Raw genomic sequence first — 22,260 nt, 5'->3', positions numbered from 1 at the left:
CCAGTCGGTCTTAGGCCATTTCAGGAACTCAGGGCCTTGCTGCCATTCTGACCCTTCATCAAGTTCCTCCGGAGTTGCACCTCTGGTAAGAATGTCAGCAATGTTTCGTCTGCCTTCAATCCACCTCCAATCTTCCACATGTCCGGCTTTCTGAATCTCACCGATTCGATTTGCGAAAAAGGTCTGGAAGCCGTAGCTGTCCTTTTGGATGGCTGCCAGGATTGTTTGGCTGTCCACAAAGTGAATCCATTGCTTAACTTTAATGTGGCAGTGCTTCTCAAAATACTTTTTTAGGCGGGTAGCGAAGACCGCGCCACAGAGTTCTGCTTTGATCACATCTCCTTTTTGGTCGAGAGGGGTCAGTTTAGCCTTGGATTCCACCAACTTCATTACAACCTTGTCTTGGTTCTCCCACCGCAGGTAGAGTACGGCTCCATAGGAGGATTCGCTTCCATCTGAGAACGTGATCCCTGTCGGTGGGCCTATGGCTCCAGGAGGCGTGAGGCTTCTCTCAAACCTTACCTGGCCAAGTCTCACAAATTCTTCAAAGAGCGTTATTGCAGCTTCTCTAAGTTTCAGTGAGAGAGGGGCATCCCATGTGTCTTTAAATAGGTTGTCCTTGCCAGCTTCCTGGAATGATTCTCGTACCAACATCACTCCCCTCTGTTTGGCTGGTGAGGCAAGACCAACCGGGTCGTATAATGCGGCAATCTGGCTAAGAAGTATGCGTCGGTTAAGGGGATTTGGTGTTCCTTCCCTGACATCCTCCATGCTCAGATTAAATCCTGTCCTCATTTTCCCTCTTTTCTTAGAGAAGTTGATAGAAGTTAGCAACCGGAGCTTGTCTGTCTCAGGTTCGTAACCGACCCCAAGCGCTTTGTTCTCCCCATCATGCATTTGGTTGGGCAGTACGAGGGTCGTGGGTACAGTTGTTTCAGAAGGGGCTCCACTCCTCCCACTTTGGCGTGACAGAACCCATGGTTTCAGGAAGAAGCCTCCCGCTCTCAAAATCTCCTCCACCCCTTTGGTGATCCTCTCCAGTGTCTTGAGGTCATCATGTGAGGTCAGGATGTCATCCACATAGCTGTCCTCAGTCAGAGCTCGCCGTTCTTCAATCATATCAGCAAACTGAGGAAGGTTGGCTGTCTCTTTCATTGCAACTTGGGCAATACATCCTGCTGGTTTAATCGCCGATATTTACTCTGACGACTGCAAACTCCTCAATGTTGTCCTCAGGGTAGTCTCTCCAGAGAAAGCGGTGGAGGTGAACTTCATCATCTTTCAGCCACACTGAGTTATACATCTTTTTTACATCGCCTAGTGTGGCATGGAGTCCACTCCTGAACCTCAGAAGGACACCTCTGATGGAATTGAGTACATCAGGACCCTTGTGAAGGAGATCATTTAGACTTATGCCTCGGAACTCTTGGCTACTATTCCACACAATTCTCACAGGGGTTGAGGAGGAGTGAGGGTTCGGTGCAACCAGATGGCTGATGTACCATTTAGGTCCTTCCCAGTTGTTAATTTCCTCCCTTGTGAGTTTTGCAGCAGCCCCTCTTGAAACCATTTCATGTATTTGTTCTTTGTATGCAGCCTTCCACACAGGATCTTTCTCCAGACGTTTCTCAGTGTTTCTGAAGGTCGCCTCCACTGCCTGCCGATTGTTTGGCAGTGCTGTGAGGTCTTTCTTCCAGGGATAAGCTGCGTCCCAGTGGGGAGAGTTGCTGTGTTTGTCCGCCAGCACGTATGTTAGGCATTCTATTATCTTTTCCAGGTCCCGCTCTTCCTTAAGGGTCATTTCTTTTCCTCCAGGGGGGCACCTACCACACTTGCAGCCACCACATTGGGGACTGCACGCAGCTACGATGCTGCCCCTCCTGAACCACTCGAAGACGTCTTTGTTGGCTGTTGCTGTGCTCCGGACAAGCGCATTTCCTTCCTCTTCCCGAGGTATGATGGTCTCTTTATACGCCATCGAGGCTGATCTCATGGTTCTCGCAAGGTGAGTCTCGGAGCAGTACACGGCCATGTCAACTGTCTCAATGAGATCGGGATGGGTTCCCCCAACGGTCTTTCCTAGGGGACCGTCCCAGAGAACGAGGTCTTCCACAATCCTGATTGGCTGGGGAACAAGACGACCTTCCCGATGACTGATAAGAAGGTCAATCTTTGTGGGACGGACCAGTTCGTCTCTGGGTACATTTGGGAAAAACTTCTGCAGTTGCTCGGCAGTGACTGATTGAGTCACTTCGGCGATGTTTTCCAGGCCATAGCAGAGAATTCTATGCTCTGCCACTTTTCCCTTGGATGTCTTCACCTTCAGCCGCAGGGAATATCTTTTGGTCAGGACAGTCTTCTTCATTCCCCCGATTCCATGGACTATAAGCCTGATGTTCTCACCGCACAGTCCAAGTTGATCGGCAGTTTCATTGGTGATATAATTGGTATCAGATGCGAGGTCGATTAGGGAGCCAATAAGGCAACCCGAGTTTGTCGTCACTTCCATCAGCATCATCACCACTGGATGTTCTTGCAGTGCATCTCCAGTCTTGGCACATACAGTTGATGATATTTTGTTTGAGAATGCATTCTTGTATTTCTCTCTTTGTTCTGGAGTAAGTTCTGCCAGAAACTCCTCTTGTTTGTTGGTTAGGCCAAGTTTCTTTCCTCCAATTTTTATGGTACTCTGCTCCTCACTGCTGTAGTCCTTCTTTGGAGTCGGTAGCTTAGGACACAGAAGGTAATTGTGGTCCGACACCCCTCCTTTCCGACAGTCTACTTTTGGGCAGAGGTATCTGGGTGTGCATCCTTTACCATCCTTGGGGTGGGGCCTCAAACACTTGGAGCACAACCCTAGCTTCTTCACATGGGCCCTTTTTCTTAAGAGATCTTGCTCCCTGAAAATCTTGCACGCAAATAGCTTGCCAGCATGGGAGTCATCTTCACCGACAGTACAGCTGGGATAGTCGTCCTTCTGACCTGCTGTGGATTTAGTAAAAGCCTTCCTCCCTCTCTTATCTGGGTAGTCTGCAGCACCCTTTTCCACAGGGCCTTTGTCCACAGGGCTTGGCTCCAACTGATCCAATTCCTCAAGAATCTCCTCTTGCCTTTTCAAGAATCCTAGGAGGCAATCAAAATGATACTTTGGAGAGAACCTGTTTGCTGGGTCAGTTTTGTGCATAATCCACTCCTTCTTGAGTGAACTGGGAAGCTTGCTTTCAAGAGATTGAGCAACAACACGGTTCTTCACGGCATCCTCTTCACCAAGAATCTGGAGGTTGTACAGTGCTCTTTCAACAGCCTGGATCAGTTCAATGGTTCTTCTTGGATTGTTTCCTTTAACAGGGGGAAGAGACTGGACTTCGCTGGTGATCATTAGGACTATTTTTGCTTTGTTCCCGTATTTGCTGTCCAGCAGCCTGAACATATCGTCGGCGGATCCACAGCTAGATAGGACGAGATCCTTCTTGACCTTTTCGTGGAGACTATTTAATAAGTGGAACTTTTTTATACATTCCACACCTTGTGGGTTACCCAATTCTTGTAGGTCCTCCCACTCAGTCTTCCAGCGGTAATAGTCCCTCATGTCACCAGAGAAAGTCGGTAGCCGTGCTCTTTCAAGGCTGATTTGAGGCTTGAGATTAAAGTTTCCTTTGGTCCTTTCCGGGCTGCTCTGCTGTGAGAGGGGCCGTGTGTTCATGTTCAATGCCCCCGCATACGTTTTGGGCTTCAGCTGGCGATCGGCAAATATGTCAGGGAGAGAGATGAAAGGAGCATCTCGTATCGGATCACCAACCGCGCTGTTTTCATCTTCCAGGTTTCTTTCTCTACCCTTCACGTGGTCTGCTTCGTCCTCCTCCAGTTTGTCAGACAACGCCAGGACCCTCTTCTTTAGTGTCTTGTGGCGTGTCCTGAGATCTAATGCCCTCTAACCAGGAACCAACTCCTTCCACTCTACTAGCATTTCTCTGAGTTCAATGACCTCTCTCTCAAGACCTCTATTTCTTAGCCTACGGTCCTTGACTGACTTCCGAGGGTTAACTTCCTCTTCCTCTGCCTGAGTGATGGCCGACTCAGCTGTTTTGACCTGCTTAAAAAACACCTCCTCTGCATAGCTGGTCCAAAAGGTTTCCTGGGAGGCATTCTTTACCTCGAGGAACCTGTTCTCACACTCCGCTGTCTTTTCATCAATTTGGTTTGCAGATTCTATGACCTCCTCATCCGTTGACTCTCTCAGGGCTTCAGCATACTCATGTCCCGCATCTATGACTTTAAAAAAGTCTGTCCTGAAAATCTTCCATTCACTGAGAACTTCAGTCGGTTCCAAGAGTCCCGGTTTGGTGAGAGTATGAGCCCTTTTGGTGAATGAAGCCTGTGCTCTTGATCGCACACTTTTAAGCTTTTCCAAGTCTGCCATTGTTACTCCCTTTGTGTTGACTGGAGAGACGTCAATGCCAATGTGCACACGAGCTCCTTTATCCTTGATCAACGGGCAGTTTGATTAATGATAAACTTGGGGTCAGTCAAAGAAGTGAGAGGCCAGCTGATCCTGGGTTGATTGAGCTTCCTTAATGAAGCAGTCCGTGGCTGTTTTTTGCTGCATTCAATCCAGTGCAGTGGGCCGCGGTTTATAACTGTTCGGTTCTTTAAGAATATCCCCAACGAACGGGGCGTCAGGAGAGGACACGTTGTTACAACTCGTAGTGGATTTTATTTATTCTTGGTTCATTTTTAATTACAGTTGATTAGTCCACAAATATCATCAGCAGGTTATAAACCTGGAGAAATAGAGAGGTTATAATGTAAACAATACTGATAACCATAAAATCTAAATATAAATATAGATTACATAATATAATATATACAAATATAAATAAAATATAAATTTCAATATAGTCAGTATTTAATCTTATAAATATCATAATATACTTTGTGTAGCCATTTAGTTTAAATACTAAGCACATGCATATTAACACAGAAATGCAACAACTTCACACACACCAAATATACAATGTCAATGTTACACATTAAACCAATAGCGTTCTCAGTCTGTTGGCTCAAAGTGAAAAACAGTGAGTGTAGTTCTAAGAGGCATCGCTGAGCATAGTAATCCATTACAAAATGTAAAGTGATCAACTACATTACCCATCCAGCACCGCAAACAGGAAGTAACTCGTGTGACAGTGAAACGCTCCAATTTCAAACATTTGCCTTTTTATAGCCACGGATACTATCGAGCCGACAATATTAAACATCAGATCGCACACAAGGTTTTATCAGCGTGACCAAAGTAACAGTTATCAATCATACAAACCGCGCACATATAACGGCAGCACAGCAGTAACGCAACAGACAACAAACTCAATGGATAAAAACAGCAGCTTACCGGTAGCGCATCTCTCCTGACGAGACAACATGCCAAAATGAATACTCGCTCCCACTTATAGCCCGCGCTCATTCATTACTGGATTTAACACACCTGTTTGGGATTTGACTGGTCCATGCTTCAATCAGGTAAGTGAAACCTCCCACCTATTATCCTGCGTTACATTACGAACACCCGTGACATAGTGAATGCAACAATTATTATATACTAAGTGAAAAATGTCCAAAAAGCTTACAGCACCTGGTATTCCCAGGCAGTCTCCCATCCATGTACTAACCAGGCCCAAACCTGCTAATATTCAGAGATCGGGCATTGACTCTATTTTTTGGCAAAATTATTATATACTAAGTGAAAAATGTCCAAAAAGCTTACAGCACCTGGTATTCCCAGGCGGTCTCCCATCCAAGTACTAACCAGGCCCAAACCTGCTTAGCTTCCGAGATCAGACGAGATCGGGCATAGCCAGGTTGGTATGGCCGTAAGCGAAGTCTGCTGCAAAGAGTGCTGCTGAAGAAGTGGTGCTGCTCTTCTGTCTAGAAATATGGCAAATAGTCTTAGTGTTTATACTTGACTAACTGGGGCCCAGGTCAGGAAGCAGACAGACTGGCTAAACCGACCGTCTGCTAGCTGCCTCCCGTCAGAGGTCAGTTAATTCTCAGCACATAGAGACTCTTTCACCTAGATATCACACTATAGAGACTGTGTCTGTTCCCCGAACTAGAAAATACAAAAAATGTCCAAACCAAGTTTAAGGTTAACAATTTAATTGAGGTTCAACAAATAAAAAACAAATGCAATATGGATAAACAAATGATAAAGATTGGCTTACTGAATATCAGATCCATTTCTACGAAAACACTTTTTGTAAATAATATGATAACTGATCATAATATAGATGTGCTCTGTTTGACAGAAACTTGGCTAAAACCTGATGATTACATTATTTTAAATGAGTCCACCCCCCAAGATTACTGTTATAAACATGAGCCGCGTTTAAAAGGCAAAGGGGGAGGAGTTGCTTCAATTTATAATAACGTTTTTAGGATTTCTCAGAGGGCAGGCTTCAAGTATAACTCGTTTGAAGTAATGGTGCTTCATATAACATTATCCAGAGAAACCAATGTTAATGATAAATCCCCTGTTATGTTTGTACTGGCTACTGTATACAGGCCACCAGGGCACCATACAGACTTTATTAAAGAGTTTGGTGATTTTACATCCGAGTTAGTTCTGGCTGCAGATAAAGTCTTAATAGTTGGTGATTTTAATATCCATGTCGATAATGAAAAAGACGCATTGAGATCAGCATTTATAGACATTCTGAACTCTATTGGTGTTAGACAACATGTTTCAGGACCTACTCATTGTCGAAATCATACTCTAGATTTAATACTGTCACATGGAATTGATGTTGATAGTGTTGAAATTATTCAGCCAAGTGATGATATCTCAGATCATTATTTAGTTCTGTGTAAACTTCATATAGCCAAAATTGTAAATTCTACTTCTTGTTACAAGTTTCGAAGAACCATCACTTCTACCACAAAAGACTGCTTTTTAAGTTATCTTCCTGATGTATCCAAATTCCTTAGCATATCCAAAACCTCAGAACAACTTGATGATGTAACAGAAACTATGGACTCTCTCTTTTCTAGCACTTTAAATACAGTTGCTCCTTTACGCTTAAGGAAGGTTAAGGAAAACAGTTTGACACCATGGTATAATGAGCATACTCGCACCCTAAAGAGAGCAGCCCGAAAAATGGAGCGCAGCTGGAGGAAAACAAAACTAGAGGTATTTCGTATTGCTTGGCGGGAAAGTAGCATATCCTATAGAAAAGCATTAAAACCTGCTAGATCTGATTACTTTTCTTCTCTTTTAGAAGAAAACAAACATAACCCCAGGTATTTATTCAATACAGTGGCTAAATTAACGAAAAATAAAGCCTGAACAAGTGTTGACATTTCCCAACACCACAACAGTAATGACTTTATGAACTACTTTACTTCTAAAATCGATACTATTAGAGATAAAATTGCAACCATTCAGCCGTCAGCTACCGTATCACATCAGACAGTGCACTATAGACCCCCTGAGGAACAGTTCCACTCATTCTCTACTATAGGAGAGGAAGAATTGTATAAACTTGTTAAATCATTTAAACCAACAACATGTATGTTAGACCCTATACCATCTAAGCTCTTAAAAGAGGTGCTTCCAGAAGTCATAGGTCCTCTTCTGACTATTATTAATTCCTCATTGTCATTAGGATATGTCCCCAAAACCTTCAAACTGGCTGTTATTAAGCCTCTCATAAAAAAAAGCCACAACTTGACCCTAGAGAACTTGTTAGTTATAGACCAATCTCGAATCTCCCTTTTCTGTCCAAGATACTAGAAAAGGTGGTATCCTCACAAGTATATTCCTTCTTAGAGAATAATGGTATATGTGAGGATTTCCAGTCAGGATTTAGAACGTATCATAGTACTGAGACTGCTCTCCTTAGAGTTACAAATGATCTGCTCTTATCATCTGATCGTGGGTGTATCTCTCTATTAGTTTTATTGGATCTTAGTGCTGCGTTTGACACAATTGACCACAACATTCTTTTGCATAGACTTGAACACTTTGTTGGCATCAGTGGAAGTGCATTAGCATGGTTTAAATCGTACTTATATGACCGCCATCAGTTCGTAGCAGTGAATGAAGATGTATCATATCGATCACAAGTGCAGTATGGAGTACCTCAAGGCTCAGTACTAGGGCCGCTACTCTTCACGCTTTATATGTTACCCTTGGGAGATATCATCAGGAAACATGGTGTTAGCTTTCACTGTTATGCTGATGATACGCAGCTCTATATTTCCTCGCAGCCTGGTGAAACACACCAATTTGAAAAACTAATGGAATGCATAGTCGATATAAAAAATTGGATGACGAGTAATTTCTTACTGCTAAATTCAGAAAAAACAGAGGTGTTAATCATAGGGCCTAAAAACTCTGCTTGTAATAACCTAGAACACTGTCTAAGACTTGATGGTTGCTCTGTCAATTCTTCGTCATCAGTTAGGAACCTAGGTGTGCTACTTGATCGCAATCTTTCCTTAGAAAGACACGTTTCTAGCATTTGTAAAACTGCATTTTTCCATCTCAAAAATATATCTAAATTACGGCCTATGCTCTCAATGTCAAATGCAGAAATGTTAATCCATGCATTTATGACTTCAAGGTTAGACTATTGTAATGGTTTATTGGGTGGTTGTTCTGCACGCTTGGTAAACAAACTACAGCTAGTCCAAAATGCAGCAGCAAGAGTTCTTACTAGAACCAGGAAGTATGACCATATTAGCCCGGTCCTGTCCACACTGCACTGGCTCCCTATCAAACATCGTATAGATTTTAAAATATTGCTTATTACTTATAAAGCCCTGAATGGTTTAGCACCTCAGTATTTGAATGAGCTCCTTTTACATTATACTCCTCTACGTCCGCTACGTTCTCAAAACTCAGGCAATTTGATAATACCTAGAATATCAAAATCAACTGCGGGCGGCAGATCCTTTTCCTATTTGGCGCCTAAACTCTGGAATAACCTACCTAACATTGTTCGGGAGGCAGACACACTCTTGCAGTTTAAATCTAGATTAAAGACCCATCTCTTTAACCTGGCATACACATAACATACTAATATGCTTTTAATATCCAAATCCGTTAAAGGATTTTTAGGCTGCATTAATTAGGTAAACCGGAACCGGAAACACTTCACATAACACCGTACTTTCTACATCATTAGAAGAATGGCATCTACGCTAATATTTGTCTGTTTCTCTCTTGTTCCGAGGTCACCGTGGCCACGAGATCCAGTCTGTGTCCAGATCAGAGGGTCACTGCAGTCACCCGGATCCAGTACGTATCCAGACCAGATGGTGGATCAGCACCTAGAAAGGACCTCTACTGCCCTGAAAGACAGCGGAGACCAGGACAACTAGAGCCCCAGATACAGATCCCCTGTAAAGACCTTGTCTCAGAGGAGCACCAGGACAAGACCACAGGAAACAGATGATTCTTCTGCACAATCTGACTTTGCTGCAGCCTGGAATTGAACTACTGGTTTTCGTCTGGTCAGAGGAGAACTGACCCCCCAACTGAGCCTGGTTTCTCCCAAGGTTTTTTTCTCCATTCTGTCACCGATGGAGTTTCGGTTCCTTGCCGCTGTCGCCTCTGGCTTGCTTAGTTGGGGTCACTTCATCTACAGCGATATCATTGACTTGATTGCAAATAAAAACAGACACTATTTCAACTGAACAGAGATGACATAGCTGAATTCAATGATGAACTGCCTTTAACTATCATTTTGCATTATTGAGACACTGTTTTCCAAATGAATGTTGTTCAGTGCTTTGACGCAATGTATTTTGTTTAAAGCACTATATAAATAAAGGTGATTGATTGATTGAAGAGAGGGCTATTTAAAGAACAGCCAATCTTATCGCCAGTACATTATATAAGTAGGAAAGAAAACCCAAAAGCTTAAAGCACCTGGTGTTCCTAGGCAGTCTCTCATAAAAGTACTAACCAGACCTAAACCTGCTAAGATTCAGAGATCGGGCATTGACTTTTTTTTTTTTTAATGAAAGATTATTATATAATTCGTGAAATTTTCCAAAAAGATTAAAGCACCTGGTATTCCCAGGCAGTCTCCCATCCATGTACTAACCAGGCCCAAACCTGCAAATATTCAGAGATCGGCATTGACTCTATTTTTTGGCAAAATTATTGTTCGGTTCTTTAAGAATATCCCCACCGAACGGGGCGTCAGGAGAGGACACGTTGTTACAACTCGTAGTGGATTTTATTTATTCTTGGTTCATTTTTAATTACAGTTGATTAGTCCACAAATATCAGCAGCAGGTTATAAACCTGGAGAAATAGAGAGGTTATAATGTAAACAATACTGATAACCATAAAATCTAAATATAAATATAGATTACATAATATAATATATACAAATATAAATAAAATATAAATTTCAATATAGTCAGTATTTAATCTTATAAATATCATAATATACTTTGTGTAGCCATTTAGTTTAAATACTAAGCACATGCATATTAACACAGAAATGCAACAACTTCACACACACCAAATATACAATGTCAATGTTACACATTAAACCAATAGCGTTCTCAGTCTGTTGGCTCAAAGTGAAAAACAGTGAGTGTAGTTCTAAGTGGCATTGCTGAGCATAGTAATCCATTACAAAATGTAAAGTGATCAACTACATTACCCATCCAGCACCGCAAACAGGAAGTAACTCGTGTGACAGTGAAACGCTCCAATTTCAAACATTTGCCTTTTTATAGCCACAGATACTATCGAGCCGACAATATTAAACATCAGATCGCACACAAGGTTTTATCAGCGTGACCAAAGTAACAGTTATCAATCATACAAACCGCGCACATATAACGGCAGCACAGCAGTAACGCAACAGACAACAAACTCAATGGATAAAAACAGCAGCTTACCGGTGGCGCATCTCTCCTGACGAGACAACATGCCAAAATGAATACTCGCTCCCACTTATAGCCCGCGCTCATTCATTACTGGATTTAACACACCTGTTTGGGATTTGACTGGTCCATGCTTCAATCAGGTAAGTGAAACCTCCCACCTATTATCCTGCGTTACATTACGAACACCCGTGACATAGTGAACGCAACACCTCCCACTTGACCGACTGATCATGTGATTTAAGGCGGTCACAGGCAAAACATTACACCACATATATATCCTTTGTTTTTTTTGTTTTTTTTTTTTTTTTTTTTTTTCTTCTTCATGAAGAATAGGACACCATTGTCATTGTTCAGACACCTCCCCTGACAGATGTGTGGTGTTCTGCCAGGTTTGGTCATATGGGGTATGTACTCTTCATTCTTCGTGAATGGTGGTGCAAGTGGTGGTGAAGGCAGCATAGAAGCATACCAACCAGTAAAAAAAAAAAAAAAAAAAAAGAGAGAAAGAGAGAGAGAGAAAGAGGTATCCTGAGGTAATGCCTTCATAATTGGGGTTTGGGTGTTTAGGCAGCGCCTGGAGAACTGGTGGCCAAAGAGACGAGGTCTAGGAGTCACTGGTCTTCCACAGGGATGAGGACTACCAGTCTCCTCACGTCTCGCCGTAGGATGACTGACGTCAACTGCTGAGTATTCCTCTTCAGTTGCCCAACTATAAGGGAGGCAGGGGGGCCTGCACACGTCTTAACGTCTGCGTCTCTCACAAGTCCTTTCTTGTCAGGGTACACAGCCTGGATCCGTCCGAGCCGGAATTGCCCTCGCAGTGCGTTTTGATCAGCAATCCAAACAATGTCACCTATCGCTACATTTCTTTGGGTCTGGTGCCACTTTGGCCGAATGAATAAATTAGGTCCGGCCAGTTCACTCCACTTCTTCCAGAACATATCCACACCAATCTGGATGGATCTGAAACGGCGCCAGGGATGGGTGCACAAGTCAATTCCTCCTGTATCTCCCCCTTGCCTGGTCCTCCCGAGAAGCAGAGTATTGGGGGTCAAATACTCTGTAGAGTCTTCTTGTTCTTGTGCCCTAGCGTCAATCGGCCTTTCATTTGTGAGGTTAGCTGCCTGGTAGAAGAGGGTTTGGAGCTCACCCCAGGTGAGCGAGCTTGTTGTCCCTCCGAGGCTAGTGAGAGCCCTTTTTATGAGCTTAACTGCAGCTTCCGCAGACCCGTTGCGATGAGGTGCGTCAGCCGGATGAAAGTTCCATGCCCACACTGTCCCATTCTTGGCGGCTTTGTCCTCTATGGATGCTTCCCGTAAGGTAGCTAAGTACCTATGCAAATCTTGTAGGGCAGGTTTAGCTCCAATGAAATTGGTTCCTCTATCTGACCACAATTTTCTGGGATTGCCTCTCAATGCTACAAAGCGGGAGTAAGTTTGGAGAAAGCTTTCAGATGATTGGTCGTCAACGAGGTCCACATGGACTGCCCTTGATGCCATGCAACAGAATACTATGCCCCAAACTTTTTTTCCTGTTCTTTTCTTGACAGCATCCTTGATTTCAAAGGGGCCAAAGAGGTCTAGTGTGGTATACTCAAATGGGTTAGCACGCTGTGAGCGTTCTGGCGGCAGATCACTCATCATCTGCTGGCACATCTTCCCTTTCAGTTTGCGACATGTAATACAGTTGTTTACAACTTTCTTTACTATCCTCCGACCTTGCACAATCCATGCCTTCCTCCTGGTGCGCAGAAGCGTGGCAGCAACACCTTCATGGTTCTCGTCATGAGCTTCTCTTGACAGTAGTGTTGCGAGCCATGAACGAAATGGAATTAAAGGAACAGCTGTTCCATCTTCTTTCCAGGACTGGATTCGTCCTCCACAGAGAAGGATTCCTGTGCTCTCGTCTTTGTGGACCACCAAGCGGTTCAGTGTTGAGTCCAGGAACTGACTGCCATCTTGGGCTGCGAGGACCAGGTCTTGGAAAGCTTGCGCTCTCTCCTCAGTTGACAAGACAGAGCAGTTTGCCTCCCACTTTGAGGAGTCAGGTGCCTGGCATTTTCTCAGCCAGGTTTCTGCAGGCCTTTGAGTCCAGGCTATGGAACCACACAGCTTAGACAGAGAACTGAAGCGTTGAGGTTTCACAAGGCGTACCAAACCAATCGCCCAGGGCCTTCTCTGTCTGTCTGCCACTGATGTTGCACCCGAGACAGCTGGTGATGTTGATCTACCGTTGACTCCATGTCTGAGGTCCGCATTGATGTCAGGCCCGTTAAGGTCAGTTCTTTCTTTTGACTGGGCCCTGGTAATCACAGCTGAGAAGGCTTTCCGCTGAAGTTTTCCCACATCTTCAGCAGCAGAGGGTGTAATCTCACTGGCCATCTTCATAGGCCAGTCGGTCTTAGGCCATTTCAGGAACTCAGGGCCTTGCTGCCATTCTGACCCTTCATCAAGTTCCTCCGGAGTTGCACCTCTGGTAAGAATGTCAGCAATGTTTCGTCTGCCTTCAATCCACCTCCAATCTTCCACATGTCCGGCTTTCTGAATCTCACCGATTCGATTTGCGAAAAAGGTCTGGAAGCCGTAGCTGTCCTTTTGGATGGCTGCCAGGATTGTTTGGCTGTCCACAAAGTGAATCCATTGCTTAACTTTAATGTGGCAGTGCTTCTCAAAATACTTTTTTAGGCGGGTAGCGAAGACCGCGCCACAGAGTTCTGCTTTGATCACATCTCCTTTTTGGTCGAGAGGGGTCAGTTTAGCCTTGGATTCCACCAACTTCATTACAACCTTGTCTTGGTTCTCCCACCGCAGGTAGAGTACGGCTCCATAGGAGGATTCGCTTCCATCTGAGAACGTGATCCCTGTCGGTGGGCCTATGGCTCCAGGAGGCGTGAGGCTTCTCTCAAACCTTACCTGGCCAAGTCTCACAAATTCTTCAAAGAGCGTTATTGCAGCTTCTCTAAGTTTCAGTGAGAGAGGGGCATCCCATGTGTCTTTAAATAGGTTGTCCTTGCCAGCTTCCTGGAATGATTCTCGTACCAACATCACTCCCCTCTGTTTGGCTGGTGAGGCAAGACCAACCGGGTCGTATAATGCGGCAATCTGGCTAAGAAGTATGCGTCGGTTAAGGGGATTTGGTGTTCCTTCCCTGACATCCTCCATGCTCAGATTAAATCCTGTCCTCATTTTCCCTCTTTTCTTAGAGAAGTTGATAGAAGTTAGCAACCGGAGCTTGTCTGTCTCAGGTTCGTAACCGACCCCAAGCGCTTTGTTCTCCCCATCATGCATTTGGTTGGGCAGTACGAGGGTCGTGGGTACAGTTGTTTCAGAAGGGGCTCCACTCCTCCCACTTTGGCGTGACAGAACCCATGGTTTCAGGAAGAAGCCTCCCGCTCTCAAAATCTCCTCCACCCCTTTGGTGATCCTCTCCAGTGTCTTGAGGTCATCATGTGAGGTCAGGATGTCATCCACATAGCTGTCCTCAGTCAGAGCTCGCTGTTCTTCAATCATATCAGCAAACTGAGGAAGGTTGGCTGTCTCTTTCATTGCAACTTGGGCAATACATCCTGCTGGTTTAATCGCCGATATTTACTCTGACGACTGCAAACTCCTCAATGTTGTCCTCAGGGTAGTCTCTCCAGAGAAAGCGGTGGAGGTGAACTTCATCATCTTTCAGCCACACTGAGTTATACATCTTTTTTACATCGCCTAGTGTGGCATGGAGTCCACTCCTGAACCTCAGAAGGACACCTCTGATGGAATTGAGTACATCAGGACCCTTGTGAAGGAGATCATTTAGACTTATGCCTCGGAACTCTTGGCTACTATTCCACACAATTCTCACAGGGGTTGAGGAGGAGTGAGGGTTCGGTGCAACCAGATGGCTGATGTACCATTTAGGTCCTTCCCAGTTGTTAATTTCCTCCCTTGTGAGTTTTGCAGCAGCCCCTCTTGAAACCATTTCATGTATTTGTTCTTTGTATGCAGCCTTCCACACAGGATCTTTCTCCAGACGTTTCTCAGTGTTTCTGAAGGTCGCCTCCACTGCCTGCCGATTGTTTGGCAGTGCTGTGAGGTCTTTCTTCCAGGGATAAGCTGCGTCCCAGTGGGGAGAGTTGCTGTGTTTGTCCGCCAGCACGTATGTTAGGCATTCTATTATCTTTTCCAGGTCCCGCTCTTCCTTAAGGGTCATTTCTTTTCCTCCAGGGGGGCACCTACCACACTTGCAGCCACCACATTGGGGACTGCACGCAGCTACGATGCTGCCCCTCCTGAACCACTCGAAGACGTCTTTGTTGGCTGTTGCTGTGCTCCGGACAAGCGCATTTCCTTCCTCTTCCCGAGGTATGATGGTCTCTTTATACGCCATCGAGGCTGATCTCATGGTTCTCGCAAGGTGAGTCTCGGAGCAGTACACGGCCATGTCAACTGTCTCAATGAGATCGGGATGGGTTCCCCCAACGGTCTTTCCTAGGGGACCGTCCCAGAGAACGAGGTCTTCCACAATCCTGATTGGCTGGGGAACAAGACGACCTTCCCGATGACTGATAAGAAGGTCAATCTTTGTGGGACGGACCAGTTCGTCTCTGGGTACATTTGGGAAAAACTTCTGCAGTTGCTCGGCAGTGACTGATTGAGTCACTTCGGCGATGTTTTCCAGGCCATAGCAGAGAATTCTATGCTCTGCCACTTTTCCCTTGGATGTCTTCACCTTCAGCCGCAGGGAATATCTTTTGGTCAGGACAGTCTTCTTCATTCCCCCGATTCCATGGACTATAAGCCTGATGTTCTCACCGCACAGTCCAAGTTGATCGGCAGTTTCATTGGTGATATAATTGGTATCAGATGCGAGGTCGATTAGGGAGCCAATAAGGCAACCCGAGTTTGTCGTCACTTCCATCAGCATCATCACCACTGGATGTTCTTGCAGTGCATCTCCAGTCTTGGCACATACAGTTGATGATATTTTGTTTGAGAATGCATTCTTGTATTTCTCTCTTTGTTCTGGAGTAAGTTCTGCCAGAAACTCCTCTTGTTTGTTGGTTAGGCCAAGTTTCTTTCCTCCAATTTTTATGGTACTCTGCTCCTCACTGCTGTAGTCCTTCTTTGGAGTCGGTAGCTTAGGACACAGAAGGTAATTGTGGTCCGACACCCCTCCTTTCCGACAGTCTACTTTTGGGCAGAGGTATCTGGGTGTGCATCCTTTACCATCCTTGGGGTGGGGCCTCAAACACTTGGAGCACAACCCTAGCTTCTTCACATGGGCCCTTTTTCTTAAGAGATCTTGCTCCCTGAAAATCTTGCACGCAAATAGCTTGCCAGCATGGGAGTCATCTTCACCGACAGTACAGCTGGGATAGTCGTCCTTCTGACCTGCTGTGGATTTAGTAAAAGCCTTCCTCCCTCTCTTATCTGGGTAGTCTGCAGCACCCTTTTCCACAGGGCCTTTGTCCACAGGGCTTGGCTCCAACTGATCCAATTCCTCAAGAATCTCCTCTTGCCTTTTCAAGAATCCTAGGAGGCAATCAAAATGATACTTTGGAGAGAACCTGTTTGCTGGGTCAGTTTTGTGCATAATCCACTCCTTCTTGAGTGAACTGGGAAGCTTGCTTTCAAGAGATTGAGCAACAACACGGTTCTTCACGGCATCCTCTTCACCAAGAATCTGGAGGTTGTACAGTGCTCTTTCAACAGCCTGGATCAGTTCAATGGTTCTTCTTGGATTGTTTCCTTTAACAGGGGGAAGAGACTGGACTTCGCTGGTGATCATTAGGACTATTTTTGCTTTGTTCCCGTATTTGCTGTCCAGCAGCCTGAACATATCGTCGGCGGATCCACAGCTAGATAGGACGAGATCCTTCTTGACCTTTTCGTGGAGACTATTTAATAAGTGGAACTTTTTTATACATTCCACACCTTGTGGGTTACCCAATTCTTGTAGGTCCTCCCACTCAGTCTTCCAGCGGTAATAGTCCCTCATGTCACCAGAGAAAGTCGGTAGCCGTGCTCTTTCAAGGCTGATTTGAGGCTTGAGATTAAAGTTTCCTTTGGTCCTTTCCGGGCTGCTCTGCTGTGAGAGGGGCCGTGTGTTCATGTTCAATGCCCCTGCATACGTTTTGGGCTTCAGCTGGCGATCGGCAAATATGTCAGGGAGAGAGATGAAAGGAGCATCTCGTATCGGATCACCAACCGCGCTGCTTTCATCTTCCAGGTTTCTTTCTCTACCCTTCACGTGGTCTGCTTCGTCCTCCTCCAGTTTGTCAGACAACGCCAGGACCCTCTTCTTTAGTGTCTTGTGGCGTGTCCTGAGATCTAATGCCCTCGAACCAGGAACCAACTCCTTCCACTCTACTAGCATTTCTCTGAGTTCAATGACCTCTCTCTCAAGACCTCTATTTCTTAGCCTACGGTCCTTGACTGACTTCCGAGGGTTAACTTCCTCTTCCTCTGCCTGAGTGATGGCCGACTCAGCTGTTTTGACCTGCTTAAAAAACACCTCCTCTGCATAGCTGGTCCAAAAGGTTTCCTGGGAGGCATTCTTTACCTCTAGGAACCTGTTCTCACACTCCACTGTCTTTTCATCAATTTGGTTTGCAGATTCTATGACCTCCTCATCTGTTGACTCTCTCAGGGCTTCAGCATACTCATGTCCCGCATCTATGACTTTAAAAAAGTCTGTCCTGAAAATCTTCCATTCACTGAGAACTTCAGTCGGTTCCAAGAGTCCCGGTTTGGTGAGAGTATGAGCCCTTTTGGTGAATGAAACCTGTGCTCTTGATCGCACACTTTTAAGCTTTTCCAAGTCTGCCATTGTTACTCCCTTTGTGTTGACTGGAGAGACGTCAATGCCAATGTGCACACGAGCTCCTTTATCCTTGATCAACGGGCAGTTTGATTAATGATAAACTTGGGGTCAGTCAAAGAAGTGAGAGGCCAGCTGATCCTGGGTTGATTGAGCTTCCTTAATGAAGCAGTCCGTGGCTGTTTTTTGCTGCATTCAATCCAGTGCAGTGGGCCGCGGTTTATAACTGTTCGGTTCTTTAAGAATATCCCCACCGAACGGGGCGTCAGGAGAGGACACGTTGTTACAACTCGTAGTGGATTTTATTTATTCTTGGTTCATTTTTAATTACAGTTGATTAGTCCACAAATATCATCAGCAGGTTATAAACCTGGAGAAATAGAGAGGTTATAATGTAAACAATACTGATAACCATAAAATCTAAATATAAATATAGATTACATAATATAATATATACAAATATAAATAAAATATAAATTTCAATATAGTCAGTATTTAATCTTATAAATATCATAATATACTTTGTGTAGCCATTTAGTTTAAATACTAAGCACATGCATATTAACACAGAAATGCAACAACTTCACACACACCAAATATACAGTGTCAATGTTACACATTAAACCAATAGCATTCTCAGTCTGTTGGCTCAAAGTGAAAAACAGTGAGTGTAGTTCTAAGTGGCATCGCTGAGCATAGTAATCCATTACAAAATGTAAAGTGATCAACTACATTACCCATCCAGCACCGCAAACAGGAAGTAACTCGTGTGACAGTGAAACGCTCCAATTTCAAACATTTGCCTTTTTATAGCCACGGATACTATCGAGCCGACAATATTAAACATCAGATCGCACACAAGGTTTTATCAGCGTGACCAAAGTAACAGTTATCAATCATACAAACCGCGCACATATAACGGCAGCACAGCAGTAACGCAACAGACAACAAACTCAATGGATAAAAACAGCAGCTTACCGGTGGCGCATCTCTCCTGACGAGACAACATGCCAAAATGAATACTCGCTCCCACTTATAGCCCGCACACATTCATTACTGGATTTAACACACCTGTTTGGGATTTGACTGGTCCATGCTTCAATCAGGTAAGTGAAACCTCCCACCTATTATCCTGCGTTACATTACGAACACCCGTGACATAGTGAATGCAACAATTATTATATACTAAGTGAAAAATGTCCAAAAAGCTTACAGCACCTGGTATTCCCAGGCAGTCTCCCATCCATGTACTAACCAGGCCCAAACCTGCTTAGCTTCCGAGATCAGACGACATCGGGCATAGCCAGGTTGGTATGGCCGTAAGCGAAGTCTGCTGCAAAGAGAGGGCTATTTAAAGAACAGCTAATCTTATCGCCAGTACATTATATAAGTAGGAAAGAAAACCCAAAAGCTTAAAGCACCTGGTATTCCTAGGCAGTCTCTCATGAAAGTACTAACCAGACCTAAACCTGCTAAGATTCAGAGATCGGGCATTGACTCTTTTTTTTTTTTTTTAAATGAAAGATTATTATATAATTCGTGAAATTTTCCAAAAAGATTAAAGCACCTGGTATTCCCAGGCAGTCTCCCATCCATGTACTAACCAGGCCCAAACCTGCTAATATTCAGAGATCGGGCATTGACTCTATTTTTTGGCAAAATTATTATATACTAAGTGAAAAATGTCCAAAAAGCTTACAGCACCTGGTATTCCCAGGCGGTCTCCCATCCAAGTACTAACCAGGCCCAAACCTGCTTAGCTTCCGAGATCAGACGAGATCGGGCATAGCCAGGTTGGTATGGCCGTAAGCGAAGTCTGCTGCAAAGAGTGCTGCTGAAGAAGTGGTGCTGCTCTTCTGTCTAGAAATATGGCAAATAGTCTTAGTGTTTATACTTGACTAACTGGGGCCCAGGTCAGGAAGCAGACAGACTGGCTAAACCGACCGTCTGCTAGCTGCCTCCCGTCAGAGGTCAGTTAATTCTCAGCACATAGAGACTCTTTCACCTAGATATCACACTATAGAGACTGTGTCTGTTCCCCGAACTAGAAAATACAAAAAATGTCCAAACCAAGTTTAAGGTTAACAATTTAATTGAGGTTCAACAAATAAAAAACAAATGCAATATGGATAAACAAATGATAAAGATTGGCTTACTGAATATCAGATCCATTTCTACGAAAACACTTTTTGTAAATAATATGATAACTGATCATAATATAGATGTGCTCTGTTTGACAGAAACTTGGCTAAAACCTGATGATTACATTATTTTAAATGAGTCCACCCCCCAAGATTACTGTTATAAACATGAGCCGCGTTTAAAAGGCAAAGGGGGAGGAGTTGCTTCAATTTATAATAACGTTTTTAGGATTTCTCAGAGGGCAGGCTTCAAGTATAACTCGTTTGAAGTAATGGTGCTTCATATAACATTATCCAGAGAAACCAATGTTAATGATAAATCCCCTGTTATGTTTGTACTGGCTACTGTATACAGGCCACCAGGGCACCATACAGACTTTATTAAAGAGTTTGGTGATTTTACATCCAAGTTAGTTCTGGCTGCAGATAAAGTCTTAATAGTTGGTGATTTTAATATCTATGTCGATAATGAAAAAGATGCATTGGGATCAGCATTTATAGACATTCTGAACTCTATTGGTGTTAGACAACATGTTTCAGGACCTACTCATTGTCGAAATCATACTCTAGATTTAATACTGTCACATGGAATTGATGTTGATAGTGTTGAAATTATTCAGCCAAGTGATGATATCTCAGATCATTATTTAGTTCTGTGTAAACTTCATATAGCCAAAATTGTAAATTCTACTTCTTGTTACAAGTATCGAAGAACCATCACTTCTACCACAAAAGACTGCTTTTTAAGTTATCTTCCTGATGTATCCAAATTCCTTAGCATATCCAAAACCTCAGAACAACTTGATGATGTAACAGAAACTATGGACTCTCTCTTTTCTAGCACTTTAAATACAGTTGCTCCTTTACGCTTAAGGAAGGTTAAGGAAAACAGTTTGACACCATGGTATAATGAGCATACTCGCACCCTAAAGAGAGCAGCCCGAAAAATGGAGCGCAGCTGGAGGAAAACAAAACTAGAGGTATTTCGTATTGCTTGGCGGGAAAGTAGCATATCCTATAGAAAAGCATTAAAACCTGCTAGATCTGATTACTTTTCTTCTCTTTTAGAAGAAAACAAACATAACCCCAGGTATTTATTCAATACAGTGGCTAAATTAACGAAAAATAAAGCCTCAACAAGTGTTGACATTTCCCAACACCACAACAGTAATGACTTTATGAACTACTTTACTTCTAAAATCGATACTATTAGAGATAAAATTGCAACCATTCAGCCGTCAGCTACCGTATCACATCAGACAGTGCACTATAGACCCCCTGAGGAACAGTTCCACTCATTCTCTACTATAGGAGAGGAAGAATTGTATAAACTTGTTAAATCATTTAAACCAACAACATGTATGTTAGACCCTATACCATCTAAGCTCTTAAAAGAGGTGCTTCCAGAAGTCATAGGTCCTCTTCTGACTATTATTAATTCCTCATTGTCATTAGGATATCTCCCCAAAACCTTCAAACTGGCTGTTATTAAGCCTCTCATAAAAAAAAGCCACAACTTGACCCTAGAGAACTTGTTAGTTATAGACCAATCTCGAATCTCCCTTTTCTGTCCAAGATACTAGAAAAGGTGGTATCCTCACAAGTATATTCCTTCTTAGAGAATAATGGTATATGTGAGGATTTCCAGTCAGGATTTAGACCGTATCATAGTACTGAGACTGCTCTCCTTAGAGTTACAAATGATCTGCTCTTATCATCTGATCGTGGGTGTATCTCTCTATTAGTTTTATTGGATCTTAGTGCTGCGTTTGACACAATTGACCACAACATTCTTGAACACTTTGTTGGCATCAGTGGAAGTGCATTAGCATGGTTTAAATCGTACTTATATGACCGCCATCAGTTCGTAGCAGTGAATGAAGATGTATCATATCGATCACAAGTGCAGTATGGAGTACCTCAAGGCTCAGTACTAGGGCCGCTACTCTTCACGCTTTATATGTTACCCTTGGGAGAGATCATCAGGAAACATGGTGTTAGCTTTCACTGTTATGCTGATGATACGCAGCTCTATATTTCCTCGCAGCCTGGTGAAACACACCAATTTGAAAAACTAATGGAATGCATAGTCGATATAAAAAATTGGATGACGAGTAATTTCTTACTGCTAAATTCAGAAAAAACAGAGGTGTTAATCATAGGGCCTAAAAACTCTGCTTGTAATAACCTAGAACACTGTCTAAGACTTGATGGTTGCTCTGTCAATTCTTTGTCATCAGTTAGGAACCTAGGTGTGCTACTTGATCGCAATCTTTCCTTAGAAAGACACGTTTCTAGCATTTGTAAAACTGCATTTTTCCATCTCAAAAATATATCTAAATTACGGCCTATGCTCTCAATGTCAAATGCAGAAATTTTAATCCATGCATTTTTGACTTCAAGGTTAGACTAT

At 43.6% G+C, this 22,260-nt stretch overlaps 3 non-coding genes across 3 annotated transcripts; all 3 read right to left on the bottom strand.

The window, feature by feature from the left end:
- Positions 1-5,754: 5,754 nt before the first annotated feature.
- Positions 5,755-5,873, bottom strand: LOC127998352 (5S ribosomal RNA). Its single transcript, XR_008171194.1, has one exon. It is a non-coding gene; the product is annotated as a 5S ribosomal RNA (ribosomal RNA).
- A 13,039-nt stretch (positions 5,874-18,912) lies between these two features.
- On the bottom strand, positions 18,913-19,031 carry LOC128005886 (5S ribosomal RNA). The gene has a single exon (XR_008178526.1). It is a non-coding gene; the product is annotated as a 5S ribosomal RNA (ribosomal RNA).
- A 367-nt stretch (positions 19,032-19,398) lies between these two features.
- Positions 19,399-19,517, bottom strand: LOC127998340 (5S ribosomal RNA). The gene has a single exon (XR_008171183.1). It is a non-coding gene; the product is annotated as a 5S ribosomal RNA (ribosomal RNA).
- Between the last annotated feature and the right edge of the window lie 2,743 nt (positions 19,518-22,260).

Source organism: Carassius gibelio, chromosome B22 (genome assembly GCF_023724105.1).
Source record: "Carassius gibelio isolate Cgi1373 ecotype wild population from Czech Republic chromosome B22, carGib1.2-hapl.c, whole genome shotgun sequence".
NCBI classification, from domain to species: Eukaryota; Metazoa; Chordata; class Actinopteri; order Cypriniformes; family Cyprinidae; genus Carassius; species Carassius gibelio.
This window is presented reverse-complemented; position numbering and strand designations above follow the sequence as displayed.